The sequence below is a fragment of the Scylla paramamosain genome, chromosome 21 (genome assembly GCF_035594125.1).
Source record: "Scylla paramamosain isolate STU-SP2022 chromosome 21, ASM3559412v1, whole genome shotgun sequence".
NCBI classification, from domain to species: domain Eukaryota; kingdom Metazoa; phylum Arthropoda; class Malacostraca; order Decapoda; family Portunidae; genus Scylla; species Scylla paramamosain.
Window position 1 is genome coordinate 4,280,767 of NC_087171.1, and position 7,500 is coordinate 4,288,266.

General features: G+C 41.5%; 1 long non-coding RNA gene across 2 annotated transcripts in view; it reads left to right on the forward strand.

Moving 5' to 3' along the window:
* Window positions 1–7,500, forward strand: part of LOC135110886 (uncharacterized) — a 157,360-nt gene that overhangs the window by 69,604 nt on the left and 80,256 nt on the right. The window lies entirely within an intron of this gene.

Genomic DNA, 7,500 nt, shown 5'->3' on the forward strand with positions numbered 1-7,500 from the left:
CCTCCTCCGAGCTGGTTTCTATAATTGCGATTTTGCTGTCCTTGAAGAAAAATCAGAAGAAAAAATGATTGTGGACTCGTTTCTGCTGTATATAGCCTTGCAGGCTGTGGTGCTCATGATGCCTTCTGGTACACACATGGTGGGCCGCTGTTTCCTCAGTGACGATGTAAACAAACCAATTCCGCGTCTATTTTCCAAATTTTTTTTATAAATAAATTTAAATATTTTATTTATTGTATATAATGATACAGTTAATGGTTATTGCTAGAACACTTTCCAACAATATTTCTCCTATTTTCAATTTTATATTGATAGTTGTTCTCATTTGATCCTGGAAAATTGCCGGAAAAGCAGCCGATCATATCCGACTAGAGCGGTTTCCCGGCTGCTCCGGCAATTCAAATTCCGGCTGCAAGATGCAGCCGGCTGCGCAATCCCATCTGCAAGCAGCCGCGAATTGTTCCATGTAAAAACCCCCCTTTAGTCTCTCTTTTTTTCTATATGTTATACAGATCAATTTCTTCCAATACTGTGAATGTTAAGAAAATTGATTTAGCAGTAACAAACTAAATGGGATATCACCTCTACACAAATGATGTAGCTAAATATGTAGATTGACTCCCTTTTTCACCTGTATAGTGATATTTTGTGTCATCATTGCTACAGAAGAGACAGGTATATTTTCACCACCCTAACAGAATGAATGAGAATATAGAGAACGTAATTTTCACGGGACACCAACTTTAAACATATCATGGGCCACGTAAATGAAGGCAGGTAGAGACGAAGCCACACCTGGGGCCGCGGCAGAGGTGGCAGGGAGACAGGGATGCGAGGCGAGGCGGGAGAGGGAGAAGGAAAGTGGAAAGGCAGGCAGGGAGAGGAGAGGAGACGAGAGGAGAGGACACAAGGGCCAGCAAACAGGTGACGCCACACTACAGGTAGAGTTGGTGATTAGTTTCCTCTTGCCTGAAGAAGAACTTTGATAATTACTAGGGCGGACAGGGCTAGGGGGACGGAATATTCTCTCTCTCTCTCTCTCTCTCTCTCTCTCTCTCTCTCTCTCTCTCTCTCTCTCTCTCTCTCTCTCTCTCTCTCTCTCTCTCTCTCTCTCTCTTATTCTTTCTGCATTTGTTTTATTCCGTCGAAATGTATTTTAGATGTATTTTTCGTATGCTTTATTTATTTATTTTTTATCCTATAGCCACGTTCATAACGATTCCCTTTTCTCTTGTTATTTTCCTTTCCATTCTTTCTCTTTTTCTCCCCTTTTTCTCTCTTCCTTCCTCTTTCTCTCTCCAACCCTCCATCCCTCCATCCCTTTTTTCTACTCCCTCAGGGCAGAACTATGGCTTTTACCTACAGTCTCTCTCTCTCTCTCTCTCTCTCTCTCTCTCTCTCTCTCTCTCTCTCTCTCTCTCTCTCTCTCTCTCTCTCTCTCTCTCTCTCTCTCTCTCTCTCTCTCTCTCTCTCTCTCTCTCTCTCTCTCTCTCTCTCTCTCTCTCTCTCTCTCTCATTCATTCCGGCAAGCGCAGGTAGCAGGCAGGTAGGCACGTGAAAACAAATGAAAAACTAAGGAAAATTGCACTGTTGTGGCGAGGATGGACGTTCTGTTTTTGTGAATTTTATGAAGGAAAAATAGCCGTTGTGTTTCAGCAGGAAGGGAGGGAGGGAGGTCTGTACTTTTATTTATTTATTTTTTTCATTATTCTTTTATTCTGTGCAATGTTTTAATTCCTGTATGTGTGTGTGTGTGTGTGTGTGTGTGTGTGTGTGTGTGTGTGTGTGTGTGTGTGTGTGTTTTGTTCAAGAGCAAGAGAGGGTCATGGCAGGAAATGTTGTTCTGTGTGTGTGTGTGTGTGTGTGTGTGTGTGTGTGTGTGTGTGTGTGTGTGTGTTCTAGAAGGGGGGCGAAAATTTGTCAAAATGAACTAGAGGGGAATGACAAAGAGACCAAACTAAGAGAGGAAGAGGAGGAAGCGGAAGAGGAAGAGGAAGAGGAGGAGGAAGTAAGGGAGAGGGCGGAGCGGAAAGTGGAAATTGAGAACATGATGTAAAACGTTCAATGTTTATGTAAAAGGAGGTAAAGAAAGGGGAGGAAATTAAGAGGACAGGAAGGAGGAGGAAGAGGAAGAGGAAGAATAATAAAGGAGAGGGAAAAGAAAATCACAAGATTAGAGGACGGAGATGTGCGTATAGAGAGAGAGAGAGAGAGAGAGAGAGAGAGAGAGAGAGAGAGAGAGAGAGAGAGAGAGAGAGAGATAAACGTCTGTGGTAAATGAAATGGAAAAAACAACATATTTCTTTATTTTTCTTTACAGTCGGCATTATATATATATATATATATATATATATATATATATATATATATATATATATATATATATATATATATATATATATATATATATATATATATTTTTTTTTTTTTTTTTTTTTTTTTTTTTGTGGTTATTCTTATTACTGTATGATTATTTTTTTGCCGAATATTTTTTGTTCGTTGTCTTCTCTTCATCGTAGGAAGCAACATCTTTGCGCTGCCGTTTATGTCTCCTTTGTGTTCCTTTGTGTTACTGTGTTCTCCTCCTCCTCCTCCTCCTCCTCCTCCTCCTCTTCCTCCTCCTCCTCCTCCTCCTCCTCCTCCTCCTCCTCCTCCTCCTCCTCCTCCTCCTCTTCATCAAGGACTTGGTGATCATTTAAGTATAATTGCTTCATTACCACATCTCTCTCTCTCTCTCTCTCTCTCTCTCTCTCTCTCTCTCTCTCTCTCTCTCTCTCTCTCTCTCTCTCTCTCTCTCTCTCTCTCTCTCTCTATTAACTCGTCATTAATTTTTTGTGTTCTCTCCGGCTCCTTCTTTGTGTGTGTGTGTGTGTGTGTGTGTGTGTGTGTGTGTGTGTGTGTATTATACTTCCTGTTTGTTAGTGTTTTCTTGCCTATTGTCTGTTTTGTTTTTGTCTGTCTACATTTTTTCCTTGTTTGTCTGTCTGTTTGTCTGGTGCCCTGTCTTTCGTTTCCTGTCTGTGCCTCTGTTTTGTGTTAACGACTGTCTGTTTGTCTGTTCGTTTGTCTGTATATCATTCTGCTTTTCCTGGTCCTTATTTATCTTTTTTCTGTCTTTCTGTCTGTCTGTCTGTCTGTCTCTGTTTTTCGGTCTGTGTTATACCATGTTTTCTCTCTCTCTCTCTCTCTCTCTCTCTCTCTCTCTCTCTCTCTCTCTCTCTCTCTCTCTCTCTCTCTCTCTCTCGCTCTCGTTCGCTCGCTCGCTTATGTCAAGAGTAGTGCTCATTTCTCTCTCCCTCATTTTTCTTCCTTTCATCACTCGCACCTCCTCCTCCTCCTCCTCCTCCTCCTCCTCCTCCTCCTCCTCCTTCTCCTCCTCCCACACACCAAGTTACTCATTACTCCAGAGTGGAATGTGGAAGAGTTATGGCGAGAGGAATGGAGTGAAGTGGACTGGAGCACGGGCGGGAAGTGAGTGAGGGGAGTGGAGGGGAAGGGAGGGGAGAGTGAGGGTGAGGGGAGATAGAAGAGGGAAGAGGTTCATAGTTCACGGAGTATGGTATGGTAGAGATGGTGGTGAGAGAGAGAGAGAGAGAGAGAGAGAGAGAGAGAGAGAGAGAGAGAGAGAGAGAGAGAGAGAGAGAGAGAGAGAGAGAGAGATGGTTAGTGGGTGTTTGAAGAAGAAAGTCATTTTTATTTCTCAAGTTGTAACTCGATGAGAAGATAATAACGGGTGTTGTCTGGTGGTGTTGTGTTGTGTTGTGTTGTGTTGCTGCTTCATCACGCCCCACGTCCCATGCCACCCACGCCCTGCAAGTCTTCAGGAGCCTTCAGGAGTACAAAGCGAGCAAGCATGAAGATTCCTGGTGCGTGTTGCGTATTGGTGGTGATGTCATTGATGATGTGGTCTATGACGATGGTGGTGGTGGTGATGGTCATATTGTTGTTGTTATATGAGGATACTGTTACAAGGTTTTGTCATATAAACTACTACTAATGGCCCTTCTTCTCCTCCTCCTCCTTCCTTCATTCCTTCTTTCCTTTCTTCCTTTTTCCTTTCTTTTCTTTCTTTTCTTCTCACTAACTTTTCTGTTTAAGCAGCAGCAGCATTTTGTTGTTCTCCTTCGGCAAAGTAACAGTAATAGTTGTAGACAGAAGCAACAATAGTAACAGTAATAGTATAATAATATTACTGTATCCTTGTCATGAGGTGTGAAGTGTGAGGATACAGAAGGCAGTCCTCTTCCCTTCCCTCGCGACGCAGTAGTAGTAGGCACTTAAGAGGCGGCTGGTGGTGGAGGCCTGGAACTCTTCGTGCCATCCCCTGGGCATCTATGGCGCCTTTAACACCAACAGGAAAGAGCCAGAAGGGATCCCGTTCAGCGTCTTGACTTCGTTAGGGTGCTTTTGTTTTCTTTCGTTCTGCAGTGTTTCCTTTGTTCTGCAGGCTGTGTGCGTGTCGACTTGTGTTTATTTTTAATTTGAATATATAGTTGTGATACTACTACTACTACTACTACTACTACTACTACTACTACTACTACTACTACTACTACTACTACTACTACTACTACTTCTACTACTATCAATTATAATGCTTATTTTAGTAATTGATGATAATATTGGTAATGACGCAAGAATTATAATAGTAATAATAACAATAATAATAATGGTAATAATAATAATAATAATAATGATAATAATAATAATAATCTTAATAATGTTGATCATAATAACTACCATCATAATCGTTATTGTGTTTATTGTAGATACTGTAATTTAGTTTACCATTTTTGCTGCCCTTCTGCTCTTCCTGTTGCGCGCGGCCACACACACACACACACACACACACACACACACACACACACACACACACACACACACACACACACACACACACACACACACACACAAGCCAGGACAGTTATCGCGTTTCGCCTTTGCTTTCCCTGTCGGACTTCCTGGCATTTTTCACATTCCTTTTAGTTCTGGGTGGCGTGTGCGTGGCGTGCGTGGCGTGCATGGTGTACGTGGCGTGCGTGGCGGCAGGGGTCCGTGACAGTGGTGACCCTCCGCCGTCTGGGCGCACACAACTCGGATTAAGGTCCAGCACACGTTTACACGGACGAGTGGCAGGTAAATGACACCTGGACACCGGCTGGGAGAATGTATGTAGCTCGACGGCACCACCACCACCACCACCACCACCACCACCACCGGCATCGCCAGGCAGCCCCGCGTCGCACCTGTCCTGGAAGTGATTTGCAATGCTCGTGTATCAGCAAAGTGGAAACCTCTCTGGGTATATAAAGAGTCATCAAGGCTCGTGAATTTTCGCGGAAAACTAATCATATCCAGTTCAAAAAGAAGACAAAGAAAAGCAGGACTGGCCGAGGGCAACTATACGTAAAGTTCAGGTTGGATGAAAAATAACAGAGGCAGAGTTCGAGTAAGTATGAAGTTTAGATGATGGTGGGACGACGAGGGGGAGTCATCATCTGTGAGATCGAGAACAAGAGGAGCATCACCACCACCACCACCACCACCACCACCTCCATCATCATCATCATCATCATCATCATCATCATCAACATATACTCCTGCCGCTGATGAAAGAGGGGGAAAAGGGAAGATAAAAGAAAAGAGTGTTTTTCTCTCTAATTTTTCGAGATAGTTCTAATTGGCAGAACTGGATTTTTTCCACGAGGAGATTGAAAAGTTTGAGGAAGGATCGTGTTTCCCCTGGGTATGGTTGTAATTCAGCGACCAAACGATGGATGAGTGCTGGGCTGAGTTTGCATGATTGAAAGTGGTGGATGAGAGAGAGAGAGAGAGAGAGAGAGAGAGAGAGAGAGAGAGAGAGAGAGAGAGAGAGAGAGAGAGAGAGAGAGAGAGAGAGATGTACCTCTATCTGTCCTTATGAATTTTTTTGCTTTGAGTTTCTATTTGTTATGATGTAGGAGTATTTTGTAGGTTATTATTATTATTATTATTATTATTATTGTTATTATTATTATTATTATTATTATTATTATTATTATTATTATTACTACTATTATCATTATTTTATTTATTTATTTATTTATTTATTTATTTATTTATTTATTTATTTATTTTTTGCACGTACCATTATTTTCTATTTGGGTTGAGTTTAGTTGGTGTGGTCATTAAAGCTGGCCTTAATTAATCTCTGTGTTCACAATCCCTTGAATCACAGCTGTTCACGAAATTCAAATCCATTTTGAGAGAAAAAAAAAACTACATACATCCCTTTTTTTTAGGTTGTGGTACAGACTTTTCCACGCTTTATCTGTTTGGTAGTTTTTTTTTCTGAAGCAGACCATTTATTATTATTATCATTATTATTATTATCATTATTATTATTATTATTATTATTATTATTATTATTATTATTATTATTATTACCATTTTTATTATTACTATTATTACTAGCTTTTGTATAGCACTCGTAGTATTAATAAGCAACTGAAACCCAAGCCGCCCCTACAAAAAAAAAAAAAAGGAAAAAAAAAAGAAAAAAAATACAGTCGTTTTAGTTACAGGATAAAAGGAACAATTCTCCTCCATTTTTTTTTTTTTTCGGTAAATTTCATAACTTGCCGTGAAGAAATCTTTTATTGCTTCCTCGGGGGATGTAGTGATGTAGCTGTTGACTCTGTTTTGCCTCCCTGGTGTTCACTGGTGCCCCCTTTTTTTTTTTTCTAGTACTGGCTATGTATGCATTTATTTATTCATTTTTACACTCGTGGTGACTTATTCCTTGTGTGGGTGCATGGAAACTGTCCGTGGTGTTGAGGTGCTCCACTGGGGAAGAGTTTGGAGGCGGGGGTTGTTCTGTACGAGTATGGTGCTGATTATGCCTTGTGTGTGGGTGTGTGTGTGTGTGTGTGTGTGTGTGTGTGTGTGTGTTGGAGGTTGTTTTGTGGCGCTAATATCTTCGAATGCTTGGACGTTGATTCTAGCTTTTGTGAGTGCTGTGTGATTTTTTTTTTCTATACTGAATCTGTGTGTCTTTTCGAGTGCTTGGCGGCAGCTTCTGTAGAGCTGATTTTAGTCGTAGCTTCTTGGTGCTTCATTCGTGCTTCCATCTTGCTGATTTTGAGTATCCTGACAAACCACCGGGCTTTGTCTCCTTGTAAGTGTATTTTTTATGGGTCACTTGCTGATCAGATGTATCTTTTTTTTTTTGGCGGTGACACTGTGCAGACGAGCATATGGGAATATAAATCTTGCTATTTTCCTGGTGCTGACTTTGTGTGTGTGTGTGTGTCTGTGTGTGTGTTTGTTATTTTTTCCTCGGTGACCTGTTCCCATGACGTTGTTTGTAGATATTTTTTCCTTGCTGTTCAGGTGTGCGTGTCTTGTGTGTTTTTGATGCTGCGGTACAACAGACAAGCGGGCACAGAGCCTGGTGATTTTGCACTTTCTGGGTAGCATTCTCTCTCTCTCTCTCTCTCTCTCTCTCTCTCTCTCTCTCTC